General features: G+C 44.5%; 1 protein-coding gene across 1 annotated transcript in view; it reads left to right on the top strand.

Annotated features, from left to right (window-relative positions):
- Window positions 1–22,547, top strand: part of plxna2 (plexin A2) — a gene marked incomplete at its 5' end in the record, with an annotated part of 145,346 nt that overhangs the window by 7,877 nt on the left and 114,922 nt on the right. The window lies entirely within an intron of this gene.

Raw genomic sequence — 22,547 nt, 5'->3', positions numbered from 1 at the left:
ATTATTTATTTAGGATATTTTTCATTTTTATTTTCACTTTTCAATTTTAGTGAATACTTTTGTAAACTAAAGGTCCATGCTCTTTGAAAGGGTGTACATGCATTATTATGCTAATTTATAATAATTATATCAGTGACATAAAATGGTCTTAAAATGACAATAGTATGGGTTCTTACAATTATATCTGGAACATTATATTGTCAAAAATAGTAATTGTGACAGGCCCTCCCCCTACTAACAGCTGTGTTAAGCTTAGAGGAAGACTTTGCAAAGGGAAGAGAGTTGCTAAAACCATTTTTTGGCAAGATCTTTGCTATTTCAAGCCAGGCAACGCAACACAAACAGTGCTGGCCTGGGTGATTCGATCTCCATCTATTCATAATTAAATCAATACACCAACCAGGCAGTGGTGGAGAGAAGATTAATTTCATGTAATCCCTTGCTCAAGCTTTTAAATAATTTAGCACATTTTTTGACTTGGTTAAATTAAATGAGACAGAAAAGAGTGTTTTCCCCACTGTGTAGCCATTGCTTGCATATTGTTCTATCTCCCCCCTTCCTTCCATACTCTAGCTGTCACGTCCCTTCCCCAAGACCTCTATCTCCTATGTTTTGCCCCTGTTTGAGAATCCATGCAAACTAGCCTTGTGTACTCCTCAAAGGGGCACAACTGTGACCACACAAACATGGGGGGAGGAATTTATTTCAATATGACAACGGCACCTAGAATTCCAGTGGCCAGAGCAGAAAAACCTTGTGGAGACTGGATCCACAAGACAACACAATAAGGTATACCACGTGTACTAGCAGAACTTCCTAGTAGTACTCTGCTGCAAAATATGCCATGAACACTAGCTCTCAACATGTTGTATTTTGAAGGTATGCGAAAAAGCAATCATCAATGTTGAGGGTAAAGAAACATTGATCACCAAGACTATTGGTGGATACTAAACGTCCTTCCCAAAGGAAAGTTTGAGGTTCAAATCCTGAATTGTTTTGCATTCTAGTACACTTCTATGAACCAATTTATGTTGTAAATGTCTTAATTTATGTTCAGGAAAACACAAAACTTAGGCGGCTGGTGACAATTCAAATATAATGGAATGCAATGAAGGCTCTCAGGCATTCGCTTAGACCCTTTGAGCCCCCGATGGGTTGCATCAGAAAACAATACTTTATATTTATTATTTATCAATCCAGCATTATCGTATTACATTTTTATTATAATATTTAGAATTTTGAGAATTTGACTAGTTGAGTATTCTGTGAAACCCCTAACAATCTCATGATTTAACAAGCTCTGACTGTCCACCTAATGGGCATGAAAAAAAAGAGTGACCACAATTAGCCTGCCCACAGTGTGAGTTTCCTCCGTCGCGCGGAAAAAGAAAATATTACTTTTCTAATAGGGACTGAATAATAAACAACGCTGCATGATAGCAGTGCAAGAACGTGGACTGCTCTGCCCACTGTCATTGTTAAGGTGCGTGGATCTGTTTCAGTGTCTCTGAAATATGCATGTGTTTACATTAAGAGTGTTATCCAGTCACTCCCTCAGGTGCCAAAGGGAGGCCAGAGGGATAGGGTGACCCGATGAGGTGACCCCTGGCTGCAGCTCCTCTGCAGCTGATAAGCTCCTACAGAGTTGTGTTAGATGTGTAGACTGGGTAGGAGGCTGCAGGCTTCCTTCAGATCTGAGCATGACACAGCTATAGGGTGACAAGATTGGATGCTTTGATACAGTTCTATACCGCTACCTCTTTCATGCAACCGAGAGAGACAGACAGACAGATAGGGAGAGGGAGGGTGTGTGGGGATGCATGGTTAGGGGGTGTGAGTGGGTGCCATGATGAGGAAAAAAATAGGAAAAAGAGTAGCAGGAAGAGGCAGAGATAGGAGAAGGAGGAAGGTACTGGGGGAGGGAGGAAGAGACTGTTGAAATGTGAATTTAGTGCCGCCAAAGAAACCAGGGCTGCAACGCTGCCTGTAATTGGATTGGCTCCCTTCCCAAAGAATCCCCCCCCCTACCCTCCAACTCCCACTTCCCCATTCAATCCCGCTCCTCCCCCCACCCTCTTCTCCTTCTCCCGGCAGACCGGCTCCTGTATATGCTGCTGTTTCCTGAGCTTAGCTGGAGCATGGCAAGGCAGGAGGGATAGTGTTGGCGGATATACCGCTGCCTGTGGACGGCTTTTGCAGGGGATTGATTTCGGAAGAGGGGTTAAGAGGGTGGTGGTGCATATATATTGGAAACAATAACACCTCAGTTGTGAGCTTCAGCCAGTATATTAGCACTCACATTCTGTGATCATGTGTACAAGGGTGTGAAGTGCTTACATTTCACTGCGTGATGTAGATTCAAACAAACTCGTCTTTATTTTCTGAAGGTTGGAGTATTTTCATTCCCGACCAAGAGTGAAACCGAGTACTGTCGTACAACAGTAAAGCTCTGTCGTCTGAGTGTCATCAGGATTTCAAAAACTGGTTGTGAACTTCTGGGTGGCACCCTGGAGGCGATGATTGATTGTGGAGGGCAGTAGATGTTCACCTCAGCAGAAAGCTGCCAGGGCGAAATCAATATTCCAGGCCTTTGTGCACTTTTCTTGCAAAAGAGAAACCAGTTCCAATCAGGACCGAAACTAGACCTTTAGTCCACTGTAAGCTAACACCAGAAGCTGTTCCAGCAACCCATTCTCAATCCCAACTCAATCCCATCCTCAGCCTATGATACCAACGCATATAGGTACTCTTTAGCGTTTGTATGAGACGCACCGGGCTCACAACTAACTCCAATATGAACCTATCTGCATCATTATTAGACACTTAGAGCAAAATAAGTAGTAAAAAGAAAGAGAAAGTCTGTATAGGTCGGGCAGGAATGGAGGTTGTTTGTTCAATCAAACACAGGACTTTCACAGAGGACACCACTGTTCATGTCCTGTGTGAAAACAAGTCAATGTTGACTTATTTCACCACAGTTTCCTTATATAGCTTATGTGCTTAAGTAAAGCCAGTTACACAATAAACTGACTTATTTCATGGAACAAAAATACTTTTTCAAACCTATATTTTCCGAAGTTTAACCTCGTACTTTTATTGCCTAAACCAAACCAAGTAGTTGTGCCTAAGTAAGCCTAAAACCTAGAACACGTACGTTTATTTTTAAATAAACGTATGAGGATAGTGTACATTTCCTGTGAACACAAAAGTCTATTTTGAAGAGACACTATACATGTAAAGAGTGAAAACTGACCATCTCTGATAAGTCCATTGACGCTAGAGGGACACCGAGAGCCTCATAGTTTGAAGCAATGGGCCACTGACCAAACATTGGTATTTGAGTGAGAATGCATTGGTTCTAGTTTGTAGTCCTGTCCATGAGTTAATGTCCTATTTAAATTCTAGATCTAGGTTTACATTGACGCTCACCAGGCTCCGTCATCTCCATTATAACTACTATGTACCCAAACACCAAAAGACTGCTACAGCGCTCTGCAAGTCAGATTATAGAGATAGGCGATCTGCTCTGCATTTTCTTCTGAATACACATTCCCCAATACTTGCATCATCTAAATTGGAATTGGCCGTGTGTGGTTCACTCTGTGCTGAAGCACAGATCTATCCCACTTGGGGACTGGGATTAGTGGGAAGCAACAACGGCATTAAGGAGGAGAGGAGCTGCGGGGAGCACTGCCTTTGATATCGATGGAGATGGAGGGCACGGCTGCACATGTAAAATTGGATATTGAAAGACATCCCAGTTCTCTCAGACAGAGCAGCAGGAGTTAAAAGCTTTTGAACCTGAGACAGCAGGGCTATATTCCCAGATGGCCTCCTCTCCTGCGTTCTACATTGAGTTATATTCATTAAAGGTTCTCTATTTAATCTTCAGAGCATTCATTTAACAACTATTTGTTAAAGAAATAGAGGAGTGACCCGAGCAGAGAATGACGTGCGTGTTGTTATCTGCTTCTCTGTGTTTTGTTTACACAGCCTTTAGTGCATGTGAGCGTGCCCCGCTGGCTAGCTCATGACAGTTTCTCTGCACTGCACTCATACGGTGTTTACAGCTGATATGATCGTCACGGAAGCATATCGCTCTCCCTCCAATTCTTCCCCATGTTAATGCTCTGCGCTCTGTCAGCGCTGTTTTCAGCAACGTTTTTTTGTACCGTTAGCGCTGTTAGCTGTGAGCCGCCGGCTCAGCCGTCGCCATGTTCAGAGACGTTGAGAGGCAATAGATGTGCTCTGAATTTCGAATTTAGCTTTTTAAAATAATAATATTTGAACATAAGATGAAAATATGTGCATTTTAGTAACCATTCTTTCAGTAGTATTTCCTCAGTACATGCCTTGTTGTCTTTATTCAAACACCCCAACGTCTCGTTGTGGAAGTGATTGTTGAATTGAATTCAGCAGTTGATTAGTGCTGGGTTGTATCAGCAGTAAACCATGCATGAAAAAAATGTCTTCCGGTTCTGCGTCCTTCAACCATGATGTGCTGCTTTTGGCCTAATTAATTCTTCTCATCATGCCCTGATGGGTAATCAGGAATTGGTTTGGATGATGCCTCTGGCAGCTGAAGGGGGCAACTTCAAAGGGTGGTTCAGGTGTTTAGGTGGACCTAAAGTCCTGTTGAACGGGTTAACGTAGCAGACGGTGCATGTCTGACTCACCTGGCTCCCACACTGGCCCAAATAGCAGGAAGGATGTGTGCGTTGTGCAGACAGTGTGTGTCGCTGAGGGCAGCAGCTGATAATAGGGCATAAAGTGTCCGGAACTTGAAAGGCTCGTAAATGCAGGCAGCTGCTCCTACAGGGCTCGAGTAGACAAGAGGTAACCTCCTCCCCCCCCCAACTCCTCTCTCACCACGTTGTGCTGTGTTCACCCCCAATCAGCCTTAGAGAGTTCGTCCTTGGATTCGTGGCCCTCAGAGGAAATGTGATCAGAGAGTTTTGCCAGTCTGTTGCTTGTCGACCCAGAGGCTGCTCACCTGCTTCACTTGTCCGGGGCCCTGCTTTGGTCGGGCCTGGCCTGGATTTTTATTTGGAAGCGAGGGATCAGCTAAGCAGATTTTTGTCACTCTGCTCTCTAAGCCTTGGGCTCCCTATTTGCTGTAGCCTACCTGGATTGTCAACCTGGTAAATTGAGGAGGGAATTGGGATAGAGGAGAAGCGGGAAGAGAAAAAAAGAGGTGCACATGTGGGAAAAGCACAGAGATGGAGAGACAAAAATGATTGACATATGTGTAGGCAGACCAGAAAGAGAGAGGCTCTAACTAGCATTAAGGATGATGTAGCAACAACTGATTTGGAAGCCTATTATGATGTACAAAGTGATATGATATGAACACAAACCCTGTTAATTTCACTTTAATAACTACTTTCAGTTGTTGTTTCCAGTTGGTCATTAGTGCTTTCACGTGGGATTGCAAATAGGCAAGCACAAAGAATGAATCATTTTCATAGCTTTATTAAACATATCTTTTGTCACTGCATGGCTTGCATTAACCTCGAGCCAACATGAAAAGAAATACAATTACAAATGAAATGTGTCATCAAAATTGCCATAAGGTAGAATATGTTTCCAATCATCATACTCACAAATTGTTATTTCTTGCTGAATGCCGACTATAATAGACATTGCATTACCTTGTTTCAGATTGAACGCTGAGGTTCAATTAATCCCACACAGAGCACATAATTGCTTCACTTTGTTAAACCTTTGTTTTGTTAAAAATTCAATGAAAACCACCTTTCTTAATACACCTGTTTATGAAGCATGCAACTAACATTTGGAACTTCGCAAAATGACAAATTGACAAGTTGCATGGAGACATAAGGAGCATTTTAGCTGGAATGACAGCCGCTAATATGTAACTATTAACAGCCACCTTCAGAACTCTCCCTGCTAGATTGCCTGCAACCTTTTTAATGGTGTTGAACTAAACAATGAACAATACAGCCCCATTTCGCCCACTGGCAACAGCTGGGAGCCAAGCATAGCCTGCAGTTGTTTTGCTAGTAAAATAACATTTATCCTCCCAACACAACTTGCAGCACGTTCTCAAAGAGGCTGAATCATATGTCCTACAGTAGAATCAGCATTATTTAGAGAATTGCGCAAAGACTTTAGGACCTCAGGGTGCCTTCTGGATGCCAGCTCACAGAGAGACTGTCAACCATCCTTCTAGCCTCTACAACAAAACAGGATGACCAACAAATATCGTCTTACGTGAAGGCCTTCTTTGTGCTTTGTGGGGAATGCCCTCTGACACGAATGGGGTCTGAATCAAGCAGCAACCTCTTTAAGTGTCAAAAACCGCAGATCCTATGGCCACATGAGGCTGGCTCCAATCCCTATAGACTCCCCTGTTCAAATGTCCAACTTTACAGCAGCCTACTGCTAACATTTTCAGAACTTTACTGAACATCAATGAGGAAGTTCAGTAGAGATTGATAAGTCTTCCCATTTATCCGTTAAAGCAATTTTTACAATAAATGTTACGATTCATTTACATCAATGCAATTCACATGTGTCTGTGGCATTCTAAAGCCCTGTACACACCGGGGGCATGACCGGGCTGAAATACTAGCCTGAGAATATTTTGCATCAACACTGTTCATACCTGCAGTGATGCAAATTTGGCAGCTTCTGGCAGTGTGTCTGAGATAAACGGATATATAGCCTAGGCAACCGTAAGCTATTTTATTGAGTTTCCTTTAAGCAAAATGCTCTGAGTAGATTGAGTTCCCTCTGGTAAACAGTAACGCAGTATACTGTATACGTCTAATGCTTTTATTGTGAAAGGTAAGAATGAAAGGAGTGGATCTGGTATACGCTGCCTTTGTCAAGGTTGAAAGGAGTAATAAAGTTTGCTGTCTTGGTTCAGAATGAAGAGCCTCTGTGTTGTGGTGCACTATAGTGTATGCTTTGAATCTGTCCGCTTTGGAGAACGTGATTGGTTGATGCCTTTTATTTGCGGTGCAAAAGCTCAGAAAAAACTATAATATATTGGCAATAAATTGATCCCCAGACAAAAACATCCCCAGTGTGAAAAGGCCTTAAGACTGGAAGAATGACTGTTTTGTGCTTATTTGAGTCAGTATGTTTGCGTGTGTTTGTGGTTGCCATAGGTGTTTAATTGCCATAACCATCTATAGTCTAGCTAATGACTAGCCTGTTCATTGAGTTGGTAGGATGTCTGTGTGACCTTTCAGAACCTGGCCTCCACTTGACCCCCTCCTGCTCAGTTCTTAACCCTGTGCCAGATGAAGAGGCGGCCGGCGGCCACCCCGGGCTGCAGCGGCAGCAGCAGGCTGTGTCTTTGGAGTACAAGCTCTCTGTCTTCAAACCCTGGTCCAGGCTTCTCTAAACACTTCACCGTTAAAAGGCTAAGGGAAGACTGAGAGCCCCCGCCGCTCTATTCATCCAAGCCTTGTATCTGCATCACCTTCTTAGTCTCTCTCGCTCTCTGTCTCTCTGTCTCTCTGTCTGTCTCTCTGTCTCTCTGTCTCATTCCCTCTTTCTTGTCATAGCAGTGAGTTAAATGTAGCCTGGTCAGTCAACTGGCTGTCCCCTCTCATTTTCTTTCTCTTTTCTTATTGCCCTCGTATTCCTCTCTTCCTTCCTGTCCCTTTCTCTGTTTCAGTCCCTCACTCTTTCTTTCAGTCTTTTTCTCCTTCTCTCTCTCTTGTGCTCAGACTATTACAATGACACAGCCTAGCCTGCAGTGATCTCATTAATCACATTCAAACAGCTCTCTGTTGCTTTCTCTCCTTCTATCTGTGTCCCTCTCCATTTCTCTGTCTCTAATTGCTTGCTCTTTTCTCTGCCAGTGTCTCCAAGGAAGCTTTTTTCATTGTCAAACAACAGGAGATACTCGCACAGTACATACATTTTACTGCCGATGGATTTTATTCATCTCGGCTTAATTTAGCCACTTTAATTCAGCCGGTAAGAAGCATCATGCATCCATGCCAGCATAGCCAAATCCCCAAAGAAACAAAGACAGAATCACATGTGCATAAATATGTCGAGCGCTACTTATTCATTAATGCATTACCCCGATCCCAGTTTTATTTTCCCGAGCAGAGAAGAGAACTTGATTTTATTTATTAGATTTTTTTGTTGGCATTCACTTCCCTTTTTTTAGGCAACAATTTACCCTGTTGAGAGCTTCCTGTAATTCGACTTAACTTCATGAGTGAGATTAATCAACCCACTATTGTTGGAGCCACTTTTCAACTAGAGACCATGTGCATAATGAGCATTGGTGTAATCAAGTTTTTCAACATATTCTCTTGATTATTGGGCTATGAATTCAGTTAATGGCTGCATTATGTACCTAGCCCATGAACATTTTCTCATGTTTGGAAGTACTTGGGGCCTAAAAGGGAAAATAAGATGTCGATCTTGGCTCTGTCACACTCTCATACAGAGCCTAGGAGTCATACTAAGCCCGTGGCGGTGGATTGTGTGTGTTTTTTTTACCAATGCTGGGAGCAGCAGCGTCATTAGGATAGGGAAGCCACATCAAACGCCGCCGACGACCCAGATCCATGTCTTGCTGGTTAGGCAGAAAGATTAAACAAGTGAAAATAAGGCTGGGTATTCCCAAATGTTTCTCTTGGTCTCCATTCTTATGAATATGGTATTTCTAACCCACACATCCGGGCAATCGAATATTTTATGTGCAATTGAAACACAAGGAAAATATGTCCAAGACATGATGCAAGGGCTCCGTGTTGGGAGGCAGGGCCTCTCGGCCTATCACAATTCTTGTTTAATCTGCAGCCAATGTTGGCACTACAGGGAGAACATTTGAAATTCATAGAAATTCTTATCAGTTGTTGCGTTCGCTGTTATTGATCCGTTACTGTGGAAACAGCATGGTACGGGTGTAGGCCTTGTTATTTTGTTTCTTGCCCGAGGTGTACGTCTGAGAGCTCCAATGACTTCCAAAAAGTTCTACCAATCAAAGAGAAAAGGTCTCTCTCTGTCAAATGAACTTTAAATACTCACTGCCTGACTTTTGTCCTCTGAGTTGCCAGCTGGCACAGATTATGAGTTTTTTTTTTCTTCTTCAATTTCCCCGTTGACCTTGCTGAAGCACACGGAGAGAGAGAGGGGACAGACAGAGAAAGAGTAAACATCTTTCGGACAGAAAAAAACAAAACAGAAATAGATTAGCAAGCAACGTTTGTCAAAGTGGATGGCTGGCTCAGTGCCAAGCTTTATTGATTTGCTTTACAAAGCACTTGAATAGGCCAGATAACTGTGATTAGCCAATTCATTACGGCTGGCTCTTAGAGTGGTCCAAAATGAGATATAAGGCGGCATAGGAAGGACAAATTATTACTTTATAAACTTGCACAGAACCTCCAACAGTGGTTCACAACAGAGGGAATCTTTTTGAAGTTCTTGATGAATTTTTCCTACTTTACATGCGTTGTAATGATCATCGTCATTAGAGGCAGTTACGAAGGGAAAAAAAGAGGCAAAGACGGCATTGTTTATGTGTTTGATAGTATGCATAATGGTTCTAGATTACTCAAGCTACTAAAACAGCGTTCCTCTCGTCTGCTCTGCAAATGTGTTTCCATTTCAAGTGTCTCTTCAAGTTGTACAGCGCCGATAGATCTCAGAAATGGGAATTGTTTTTGATGATATACTAAACTGTTGTCTGTGCGAAGGCAAAGTGAGTGTGACAGCGACTAATGTTTCTGTCTGATAGTGAGACAGCTTTACTGCTCCTCAGTCTCCTACTTCATACAAGACAGCAGCAGTTATCAGGGCCCCGAGAGTTAAGCTTGTCTGGGTGACAGCATTGTTTAATGCATTTCTGTGATCACACGGTGTTTACATGAAGCTTTTATGGGCTCAACACAAATCACTTCTTTGATATGTGCTTTTCGACATCCAACAGTCATCTGGTTTATCTTGTATTACGCATGTTATGACAGTAAGAATTAGAAATTGCAATATCACACGGCATGTTCCTTCTTGGTGCGACGTTAAATTACACATCCCAACCTGGATGTTGAAATCTCTGACAGAGAGTGAGGCATCAGGGCAAGCAGGCCTTTATCATTTTCACAGATTTTTCCTCACTTTCTTTCTGCATTTGTTCCGCGCAACACTCTATCTCCTCATTTCCCTCTCACTCTCTTCATCTCTCACGCTCTTACCGCAGGGCTGTCAAGTAACTCCAGCTAGCCATCAGCCTAATGAACAGTGATACAGTGCTAATAGCATGTGATAATATTTCCAGCCACTGGTAATCTCCAGGCTCACTCAGCCATTACCTGCTCTTCACTTTTGCACCTTTTAATACACACACACACACACACACGGGGCATCTCTTTCTCTTGACAGCTTCATGTCAGGTCTTGGCCTCATGCTGTCATGAAACAGAGTTGTCAGTCTAGACTCCCTCTTAATAGTCCAGCCATCCAGGTTACAGTCTTAATGGGATTGGACAGTTCCTTCTGCAGAGCTTGTAACACAGTATACAGTGTGTTGTGTTTACTGGCGACGACATCCATTCAAACCTCATGGTCGCTTTTTCCCTTATTAAATGGTATTTTAACGGGATATCTGACCACTAGACTGTATATAAATTGTATATGTAGCCACCATGACATCAGCTATTGGTTCGTGGACTACCGTTTTGAAGCCTTGGGTTTGGCATTTCGGCCATCGCCATCTTGTTTTTTTTTTTGGAACAAGAAGCTGCCATTTTTAAATGAGAGGGTGGAGCAGCGGAACAGCGAGGCATGGCAGGACCTGATACCGTTAGCACGGGCCACCTGTTATTCCCACTCACTGTGTTATTAATTGGAATGCTAAATTTGGTTAGTGAAAAAAGGCTTGTATGTAATATACTTAAATTAACAGCGTTTTTTAGTAAAACCGAAGGCTTAACAATGCCATGGTGGCATCACCGTAGCAGCGACTTGTCAATCACAGCCCAAAAGCATACCCTGCTTTATCGTCTATTTTACTCTAAACGAGACCATCATTCACTACCATGTAACACTGCAAACTGATAGATAGAGCAAGACGGAGTATTGAGGCCACAGACACCAGATATGTTTAAATGGAGATAGAGAAAAGGGAAAGAAATATAGTCGTAAAACATGTGATGCATCAGAATATGTGGGTGGATGCCTGACAGACTCTGTGTAATATGAAAGAGTACAAGATAGCAAGGGCATGTGTGCGATTGTGAAAAGCACCTGCACCACCAGAAAGTCAATGCCAGGCCACGGAGGGGCATCAGCGAGGTCATGGTATCAAAGAACAGAGCCGGAGCCAGAGGCCTCTTTCAGCCACAGGTCAGCTCAGCCGCCGCTGTTATTCATTAAACCCTAATAGTTAGCGGTTGGGAAAACATCATCTGGGCCTCCGGTAACTTGACTAAAGGTAAGGGTTCAGGGCCAAAGCCAGCAGGGAGACATCCCCATGCTCAGTGACATGGGCACGCTGTGTCAGATTGGATTAGCAGTCAACACAGAGGTGATGATTTGATGGAATCACAACACAGCGGCGAACCATCATCAACATTCCTCCTTTTTACTCCGCTTACAGGGGCAGTTAAACATTTCTGCGGGGAATACCGTGTTACCGTCAGTCATAGTTAAGTGTTTTGGTGTGTTTGGCAGCCACAGTTTGGTGCCGCTCGAAGCAGCTGTTGGCTCTGTGGGGGTGTACGCGTAGAGGAGGTGTGTCTTGTCTGCGTGCACGTTTGGCCTATATTAGCTGACTGCTGATAATGAATTAGCAGAAAAACAGCCAAACCAGTTTCAGGTTAGTCCCGTGTCGGTTCAACTTGGGGATTAGAGGGCAGAGATCTTGTCGACATCATTTGCATGTTGCTTCCCTGAGGTATTGTGCCTTTAGTGTGTAATGAATCTCTTTAACTTTGACATGTGTGCTCACCAAAATATGCATCTGGAGGTTTGTGTACTGTGGGTTTTATCACATGTACACATGGGCAGAACATTCTCTGGTGTGGTGCACATACAAATTGCACTCACTTATTTGTGTGGCGGGGGGTTGCGAAAAACCCCTTGATCATACATTCAAAAGACACTGCGTGTTTCACTCAATTTCAAGAGTGTTTCATCACGCATGCATGCACACACATTCACATATATACACACACACACACACCGGGGATGAGGGGGCTTTTGCCTTCCAACTGATTAGGAAACGAGCAAGACGTGCCACGAGTTTTCACCCGAATAAGCCCAGATACTTGCGGTCGGGTGCACGTGTGGGTGCAGGTATGCCGTGTTTAGGCTGTGAGCTGGAGTGGCGGGAAGGTGTGGGGGATCAGATGCCTGTGTCGGCTCCCCAGGGTCCCTGGCTGAAAGGGGATAGGACGGTGTTTGGGTTACACCATGCTGGGATTCCTGTCCTCTTTAAATGAGACACACTTGAACAAAGTGCAGCTGATCAGATCAGCGTGGCTGATCGGGTTCCTCAGCAGGTTGTTGGCTCCCACTGTCTGAACATCTTGACTCGAAAACGCTGTTAGTGCTAAACACACTGCAGACCAAAGAGAGGAGAATGAAGGGATGTACCAACATAGTTATTCTTGTTTAGTTGGAAAATATATGATTTTTACTGAATTAGTCTGTGATCAGCACAGCCTCCTTTTGTTCATCGAGTCTTGCTTTTCTGCATCTACAGTCTTTCTCAAGGGCAAAGTTATTCTTTCCAGCAGCAGAGAAAACAAAGTGGACCTATGGGACTCAGTCTGAAACAATGGTAGCAGGATGAATTGTACCAATCCAGTTGTGCTGGGTTCTATTGTTACGTTTGCTATCGTGTGACGAGGAGGAAATTGTTTCTGTTCTCGTGGCCCTGATGAACCCACCCTTCGAAAACCAGGGATCATCGCAACGACATCAGTCGAGGAGAAAAACAAGAATATCATCAGAAAACAGTGTCTTTGTTTGATCCGCCATCGCTACCTTTCTTTCTTCCTTCCTCTCACACTCTGTTGCTGAATACAACTGTCCTCTATCTTTTATCCCCTCTTCTGGCATATCCACTTTTCAGCAGCTTTGTCTTGTGCTATTTTTCTCAAATACCCATTCCCTGCCTCTGCCCTCTCTCTCGCTCTCTCTCTCTCCCTCTCGCTTTTTCATTCTCCATGGCTTCACACCCGTGATCCATCCAGGCCAAGCCACAATCCCTTATAAGGCCAGTGGAAGCCCCCATCTGGCCTCTTATTTCCATATCAGATCTGCAGTAACAGACAGGGTTTATACAGGATCAAGCGTGGAATGTGTGCCTGCCTGCCTGTCTCCTTCGGCTGTGCCACAAACCTCTCTGCTCCTGGGCACAAACCTGGTCACATCTCCTCCTTTCTCCCTCGTCCTGCTCGTCTTCCAGCTTTGTCTCCTCTCACCTCTATTTCCTCACATATCTCCCCAACACATCTTCTCATCTCTCTCCTTTATCCTTCCTCTTCCCCTGTTTATTTCTTGCCTCCTCGCTCCTTCTTCTCTGCCGGCATTCTCTATTTCTAACGCTAAACACGCAATCACACTTGCACATCTCTCGACTTTTTGGCAGCGCCTTACTAGAGCACACGTTTACGTTTGGGGACCGAGATGCGGCATGCTCAGATGGTTGCTTGCTCTAAGTTCATAGCTTAAACAACGATGCAGTCACAGGCAGCTAAAGAAAAGACTAAGCCACATCTGAGAGCAATACATAAAGAGGAACGCAGTAAAGCCTTACAGTACAACTCCACAACAAACACCACTGAAAAAGGCTCAAAGGACAACTGCGGTTTTCCCTCTTTCCTCCATCATTATTACATCTCTCTGTCTTCCTGTGTCTTCCATTATAATCCTTATGCACTCTCTGAGCCTGTTTCTCATTACATTTTGATGTTTCCACAGGCTTTTTCCCTCCCTGCCGAGCTTTAATATGTAAAGTGTCGACTTCCCTATGTGTGTGTGTGGTTTGGTTTGTTGTCGTAGAGAATCTGTTTCTGATTAGGCCGGCTCTAGCTAAGCTTTCCCTTTACTGCCACATTTGGGCCTTGCTTGGCATTGGAGCCTTTTAGAGTGAATCTCATCCAAACCTTAATTGTTTTAAAAAGCGGGCAGACCTGGCTTTTCTTTCTGGCTCGCTTTGGAGTGTCGTTCTATCCCTTCCCTCTCTCTGTTCTCTCCCAGTCTCTCTCCCACATCTACTTCCATTCCACCACATTCTCCTTTGTTCCTCCTTTCTCTCCCAGGGTCTGACACAAATGGAGGGATGAGAGGGTATCTCATATAGCCTATCATGCTTATCTCCTCTGGGGCCTGCATAGCTCATTAACCTACGTTACTCTCCACATGCCTCCATTAAAGAGAGACACCTGGCTCCCGAGGGCCCAACGGGTAAATGACAAGTCCAGTCTCCTTTCCCTTCATCAGCATCCTACACCCAGACAGGAAAAGGGCTCATTACTCCGCGAGCCTGCTTATAGCCTTTGTAGCGGCTCTTGAGGTCCTTATTGTGGCTACGCCGTTTATTGATGCTGATGTGTTGATTTCCCCGTCATGTCAGCTGTGCTGTAATGTGACATGTATATGCTCCACATTGAAATAATGACGTCCACATTATGTACAAGTGGTTTCCCATGAATAACAAGTAGCCCTGCGTCTTGCTCTAAAGGAAATCAGAGGAGCAGAGTATCGGGTGTAAACAACAGAAAGCAGCGGCTCCGGCTCTTCCACACAGGAAACGGACTGTAAGCCGCTGGGTACAGTGGCAAGTCTCAGATTAGCCGAAGTCCCCCTTCAGAGCCAGGTCACCCTCTGCTGCATTCGGGGGTTAGGCATTGAAATGTATACTGAGAGTAATTGCCAGTGAAAAGCCTAAATCTTGTTTGGGGCGATGCATCCCAAATCTGTGTTCCGGTCCCCTGGCCGGCTCTGGTTAATCTGCTTATAGCTTTTCTGATGTGCCTCCCCGTCCACTGTGCAACACAGAGGAATGCAGAGATAAGCAGACTGTCCCTGTACTGTGCCACCTGGCCACAAAACAAGTAAATGCTATCAGCATGCTTTTTTTAAAATCATATTTGGAGATGAAAAGATATGCAGATGGCCGCACTGTCTTTCTTTAATTTTCAGTGACTTCCTGCTCTCCTTGTTCCCTCTTTTCCCTCTTCCCTTCCGTCCTTCCTCGTGTCTGTTCTCTCATTTGTCTCCCTGTGCGTGTAGATCTACCATCCGAGCATTTCTGACACTAAAGTTGAACTGCATCACTTTAATGTCAGACTCCATGTTTTCCACAACACTGACCTCTTTGTCTTCTGCTGCCTGCAGTTTCTCTATCCGCTGCTCTCCGCTTTTCTTGATTCTCAAGTGCTCCCTCTCACCCAGTGTGTGTGTGTGTGTGTGTGTGTGTGTGTGTGTGTGTGTGTGTGTGTGTGTGTGTGTGTGTGTGTGTGTGTGTGTGTGTGTGTGTGTGTGTGTGTGTGTGTGTGTGTGTGTGTGTGTGTTTGGCAGACAACTGGATGTTAGGGAGTTACAGCGATCTGGAACAGTCTGTAGATTTCACATTTTGCTCTCAACCTCCTCTTCTCAGTTTATTTCTCCTCTATTGCGTCTAGCTGCTGGTGCTCTTTCTTCACTCCGTCTCCAGTGCAAGAAATATTAACATATCATTGCCGTAAGGATCTTCAAACTTCACAATTAATGGGTTTTTAATGGTTACCCGGGCCTCACCATTATGTTGCCGGGGTCTTTGGCTAATCCAGTGGGAACCATACGCTCCATACGCTGGACCCAGAGGTGTATTGAAAGCAGTGGGGAAGCAGAGCCAGAATGTATTCAAATCCAAAGGAGCCTCAAGGCTTTATTTGAAACCAAAGAAAATGTATTTGTTTGAGGCCCTCAGAGATCGGTGCGAGTGCAGGAGGGCTCTTCTTCTTTTACAAGAGCTGGATTAATGGTCCACTTTGGTTGAAGGTGTGAAAACATGTGTGTATGTGGATTTGTGCATGGACATCGCTTTTTTTTCTGCGACTTAGAGTTCTGGCCAACGTGCGCATAAAACAAGCAACTAGTGGCAGCGGAGTGAACACTATACAAACAGTCAGTGTTGGTGTATTTAAAGGGACTGTGTGTGGATTTGTCGGCATGTAGCGTTCTGGTTGCCGTTTGCAACCAATTTAACGATTCTTACTTTCAGATGATTATACACTCATGAAAAAAATTGTAATATTATATACCATATCTGCGAACAGATCCCCCGAAATGCGACGCACTGTACCTTTTAGATCGATGAGTATTTGTTGGTACATTCACATGCATTGTTTTTCAGCTGAACTTGGAAAGGAAGGTGTCTGTGTTGTATGTTCATGTGCTGCCGTCTGTTTGTATCAATGTGCCTCTGAGTAAATTCAGAACGATATAGAGTTAACTCACTTACACTGTCCTTTGTATCCCTGGAGTTAGACCGTGGTCGTCTTTGCCTACAGGCAGATAACGAGTCAAATTCAAACGACTTTCCATGCAAAGCTTCTGAATGTGTGTATGTCTGTATTTAAAGGACACTGACTTCATTTTTTAAAAGCGAATTAATAAAATAATTCATTTTGCATGATTCAGCAAATCCAAACATTAATTTGCTCCGCCATCTGTTGCCCACTCGCGACAACATTTCCAATGCCTTCCGACTTTGTCCTTGTTCACTCTTCAGTAAACTCACACTGATCCAATTTGGAAATCCTTCTAGACGGACTTGAGAATGAATTATTAAAGGTCGAAGGAACTTGCCAAGCAGCTAACAAGCCAGCAGAACACCTGAGTGGAAAGCAGCCAGAAAAGCTCTTTACTCATTACATTTTCTGTCAATGGAAAGACGATTAAAAACGAGTAAAGACTGTGTCTCCTCAGCTCACGCACTTCTTCCTCAACGTGATCCACTTAGACTTTGAATGTAATGCGTGTTACAGGATGTGTACGCCTCTCTTTCTCTTTCTGTGTGTATGCATGAATGCTGGACTGTACAGCACAGCGACTGCTGACGCAAGCGATGTGCGTCCATGTCCAGGTAATGGCCTGTAGCCTGGGGCCTGCCAGAGGAGGAATGACATTTACTGCCACCTTAACTAGCTCATTAGCCTGCTTCTCGGCCTTTCTCTCGCTTCACTCCGCAGAGGGTAATTAGAATAGCGCTGTCTTACTTTTCCAGTTGTCGTTCCACTCGTGCCTATCAAGGCTATCAAGTTGGAACACTCGCATTGTTTTTGTGAAATGGATCCTTTTTCTCTTGCTCTCTGCGCCGTTTTAACACGAGTGTTCAGCCAGTCTGTCTTTGAAGCAGCGATTGACAAGAGCGTCGGATCTTTCAATGGCTGCTATTCGTTGTACCCTTGGTGAGACATCACAGATATGTACTCGCCTACAGTGAGCTCATCTTTTAATCAGGGCTGATCCAGGAGACTGATTGGCCCTATTGTTACAGTGTAACAGCGGTTTAAGTCTGCCTTTCATTCCTTCTAAAAAGACAAACATGCATTTGTGTTGACACACACACGCACACACACAGGCAGAGACACACACCTGTGTGCACTGCTCCACAAACTAACATCTTCATTATGCCACTTCTTTGGTTGATTGGAGGGTTGTTGTGTGATGTTGATGCGGGACAGACTCAACACAATCCTTCCTCTTCTCTCTAGCTGCCTGACATTTCCCTGTTCTTCAGGCACAAACGTAATGGCAGCGAAATGACATGCAAACAGCAAAGATGCAATTAAAATATCAACTCACAAGCCGGGCCTCCCATACTGTGGCAGCTGCATCCAGCTCTCTCTGTCTGCTGCTGTTGACTGACATAAGCACCCGCAATATGAGATGTGTTTGTTTAGTAGGCGTGGGAGCACAGTGGCTGTACAGTGTCACTCACACACACACATGCCCCAGGCCCAGGCACATCCCAAGGTCTTTGTTCTGGCCATGTTTTCTAATTGATAAGGCCTGTAAGAACTTACATTACAGTCAAAAAAGCGTTAAGAGATGAGATTGATTAAAAATGCAGCTAGAGAACATTTAAAGTACACAACAAGCTTAATAATCATTTTGGAAACACTTTCTATGATTCCAATGTCTATAATGCATTGGAAACATACTTATTATGAGTTATAATCTGCTTATAGCACTGTATAAGTTATAAGCACACACACACATCCTTAAAGCTTTATAACAATAATCAGAACACAGTCACTCTAAGTGGCTTATTGTTTGCTTTAAGTACGTTTTGTGTGTTCTTCTTCCATAATATTGTTTCACTTTACTTGAATTGACCAGCAATTATGAAGTATTATGATACTTGACCTTATAAGTTATAATACATATATATATATGATGTGATTATTGTTATGAATCATTATGAATATGTATGCATGTTTATAGCTGTGCAGTGCTATAAGCAGTTTATAATGCATTATTAGTATTTTTATAATGCATTACAGACACGGCCGTTATAGAAAGTGTGAACATTTCATTGCATGGCCATGTACAGTCAAGTTTGTCTTCCTCCCTTCCCGTTCATGGAAGCTTGCGTCAGCTTGGTGCAGTCAGTTATCTGGTGGCTCCGGTGTAAAAACAGCCCAGGGCCTGTTCTTACTGTCTGATCCCCCCCTTGTCTTCCTTTCACTAATTGACTCCTGCGTGTAAGTGCTTGTGTGTGAGAACTGATTCACCTCAACCACCATATCCTGTGTTTACAATGTTAGACGGTCGGCTGTCTGTGACTCATAACTCATGAGTTATCGTACCGTTCGCTTGGAGACGTGACCTCGGGCAAAGCGAAGAGGCCTCAGCGTGTCTGCACTCTTAACGGGTATCAGACAGCATTACAGGTCCCCACAACAAGTGGATTAGACTGTACTCCAGTGTGCTCTGGTTCAGACCTTGTTGAGGTTCACTGGGAACTCTCTGGATGTCTGTGCCTTTTAAAACCTCATGTGCTGTCGGTTTTGTTTAAGACGCGTTTCAGTTCTTTTGACCCTGCTGTGTGGTACAGCACAGTCGGAGAAATTAATCATTGTTGGCCCTCCTGTTCTCAATATTTACTCTGAAGAAAGTAATGAAGCGACACTAAAAAGGGACCAGTCGAATGAAGATGTTTCGGCTTCCCTTTTACTTCTGGCACAAGATTATGTTGAAATAGAGTGGGTTTTGGTGCCAAATGAGGTGCCCATTTGGCCAGCACCTCACACTCTACTCCATTCTCTACAAAACCCACAACAGAGGAAGTGTCCTCACCAACCAAATATGCCAGCTGTGACCAATCGCAGAGCTACCCCCTTATACTCTACATTCACAGCTACTTCATTGAGCTTTGACTGGATTAGAATGGCCAGATTAGACTGGCCAGAATGGTCCTTTTTTATGAGCTTCCAAGTCAAAACAAAAAAACAAAGTGACTGCACGCTGTGTCTTTTATCTCGCACAGTCTTAGCTCATGTCCTCCACATCATGAAATCAACTGCTTATTTCAGACAGCTTAACTAAGCTGTGCTCCTCCCCCCCCCCCCCAACTGCTTTGTTAGCTCTGTCTGCTTGTATTTTCAGCCGACAGTCTGTTTGCTTATTGACAGCCTTGCTTTGGCTTTCACTTGTGTAAGTGATTGCTAGCTATAGCGTGCATGCCTGTGTTTGCAAATTTTTGTGGCGTTATGTGACGAAGAGGTCTGTTTTGGCTCCGGCAGGCTTGTTTTGGGGCTCACGTGGCAGTTTGGGGGCCTTGTCGAACCGTACCAGGCTGTCTTAAAGCAGCTCAGCATGGGACTATCCAAGTGTAGTTAACATGTATGAGGGTGGATTAACATGAAGGCCCCACTCCTCAGCAACACTCTGTCACAGATCTGTCAGGCCTCTCGGAGACCCCTCACAGCACAGCTCTCATCTGTCAACAGGCAGAGCCCTACTGACACACATGGGAATGCACATACACATACACACACACACACCTACATGCAGATGTATGGCTGTGGATGCAAACATGCTGCACATGCACACATGCAGTGACACACAGAAAGGATATAAAGACACGTACACCAGTTGTGGCCTCAGAGACTGCATCTCCGTATTTGTTTCATCACATGAATTTTGAAATATGTTGGTGATTTAAAATGATGTCTGCCTTTCCTGAGACGACCAGCTAAGAGTGAACCGCGGCCTGTCAGAGGCAAATACCAAAGTTCTTGTTTAATTCATGAAAGACAGCTGTCCCGGGCTGTAGAAACAAATCACTTGTGACAGTTAATGAAATCATTTAGTGTGCTTTATGCACATGTCGGTTGAAGAAACTAAACAAGACAGACATTGTTCCTCTTTTGTAGTGGTAGTCTCCACCCCGCTCTACCCCTTCAATATACTACGTCACCATAAGGTCTTATCGCCAAATACGCTTCAGATTCTACTTCATTGTGCATCATGTAATGATTTATTGTCTCCTGATTGAAATAGTAATACATTTTCCAGTTACACTGTATGTCTTGGCACACACACACACACACACACACACTGTGCATGAATTATATAAATTAGCTGCCTCTGAAAGACCACAGGCGTAACACAGATGGTAAAGTCCCATGCTTTAATTCACTTTAATTAGTACATTCTTATACCTCAGTTACTGTTTGTTGTTTGCTGTGTTGCATCTCCAGGTCTTATCAAGGCATCCGAGCCAATTTGGTCTGATCTAAGCCACTTACTGTATTGTCATTGTTGAGTGACTCTGAAGGGCTTGCCCAGACACTGGTTGACTCACACACATGCCCACATCGTACATGTAGGCACTGATGCAGTCAGCTGCAAAAACACATTTTGTGACCTTGTGATATAATCATTATAATGAAGCGGTATCTTCTTTCCACAGTGAGTTCATCACTTTAGGTGAAGTATTGTAGGACTATAAGAGGGACGGGTCATGGATGTGTGGAACATGACCGTCATTAAAAATAATGGTATGGATTCCAGAGGTCAATTGGCGTCACGCTGCATTAAAGGACAGGTGATTGATTCAACCAAAACATGATCGATAGGTGACCCCTATGGAGATGCGCTTCTCTATACCCCAGCCTGTGTGTCCACTGACTGTGTCTGTGTGTGTTGTGTATGTGATTTATTTTGTGTTTCTATGCGGTGGGTTGCAGGCCAAGCCAGCGGTCATAGCCGCTCAGTCATCCGGGGAACCATAGGAGGCAGCTGCAGATCTGTCTCCTGCTCGGAAGGGGGACGGACCGGGGTGAGGTGGATCGACAGGAGGGAGGGTGGCTAGGTTAGAGAGGAGGGAGGGAGGGATAGACAGGATCTCTGGCTGCCTGGCTTCTGGCTGCAGGCGGCATGTCAGCTGGGCCTTTTCCCCAGACTCCCACCGCACTTCCCCCATTTCGCCATCCCAGCCCCTCTCTCCAATCAGTGATGGACGGATGGTTTAGGGAAGGAGGAGGCGCACGGCCAGTTAGTTCCGTCCCACAGCGGCCTGCTTTATTGGGCCTTCATTGGGGATTATTGTTATTGAATTATGGAGGGCCTCCCTTCAGACGATCTCTGGCAGGAAGTAGGGACGGCAGGCCTTCACGCAACTGCTGATGTGTGACGCTCTTTTCTAGCCCTCCTCACCCTCTACCCCCCCCCCCCCCCCATCTGCTCCAGACTCCTAGCATCAGCCAGCATCAGTAAGCATGCATGCCATTCAGATCCCTTACATGAGCACACACAGACACAAGTGCAGACATGTGCAGGTACACACACTCAGGCACACACATTGGGATGGCAGAGGAATGCACCATTTATAGTCATTTGCCTTTTGGCTGGCATTAGCCAAGCATTAAGAGAAGCGAAGAATAAATAAATGGAAAGTGTGAGGCAGACAGATGAGGTGTTTCAAGGGGGTCATATGGGGAGCGCTCTGGGTGGGGTGGGGGGGGGGGGGGGGGGGTTCCCGTCTTTCTATATCTCTGCCTGTCTGTTCACCCCAGTTCATCTCAGTTATTGCCCTCAGGACTCTGCATTCCTCACACCCATCCATAAACCCCCTTAACGCTGGCTGGCCTCAACACCCCCTAGCCCCAAACCCTGACACACGTGTTCAGGAGAGGGGCACAGACCAAGAGACACCAACGAGACTGAAAACCATTTATGCATGTAGAACATTCACACACACACACACACACACACACACACACACACACACACACACACACACACACACACACACACACACACACACACACACACACACACACACACACTCATCATCTGCTCTGCACAGGCTCCATGCCTTTGTAAGGAATTGAGATTATGACTCCCTATTGTGCTGCACCCAGAGGATTACAGTAGGTGATCCTGGCTTTGCTGATGTCTGGGACCTACGTATATACTGTCGATTAGACTGTAATTTATAGAGAATCACAGGATTGGTTGATGTCATGAAACTATTATGGCTAGACACCAAACTGATTTCTTTGCAGTGATGTTTAGCCGATTCTAGTGAGGTAATCTGGTTAAAGA

Source organism: Melanostigma gelatinosum, assembly GCF_949748355.1.
Source record: "Melanostigma gelatinosum genome assembly, chromosome: 8".
In the NCBI taxonomy this organism is placed as follows: Eukaryota; Metazoa; Chordata; class Actinopteri; order Perciformes; family Zoarcidae; genus Melanostigma; species Melanostigma gelatinosum.
Note: the sequence above shows the minus strand (reverse complement) of the source record. Positions and strands in the feature narration are given on the sequence as shown.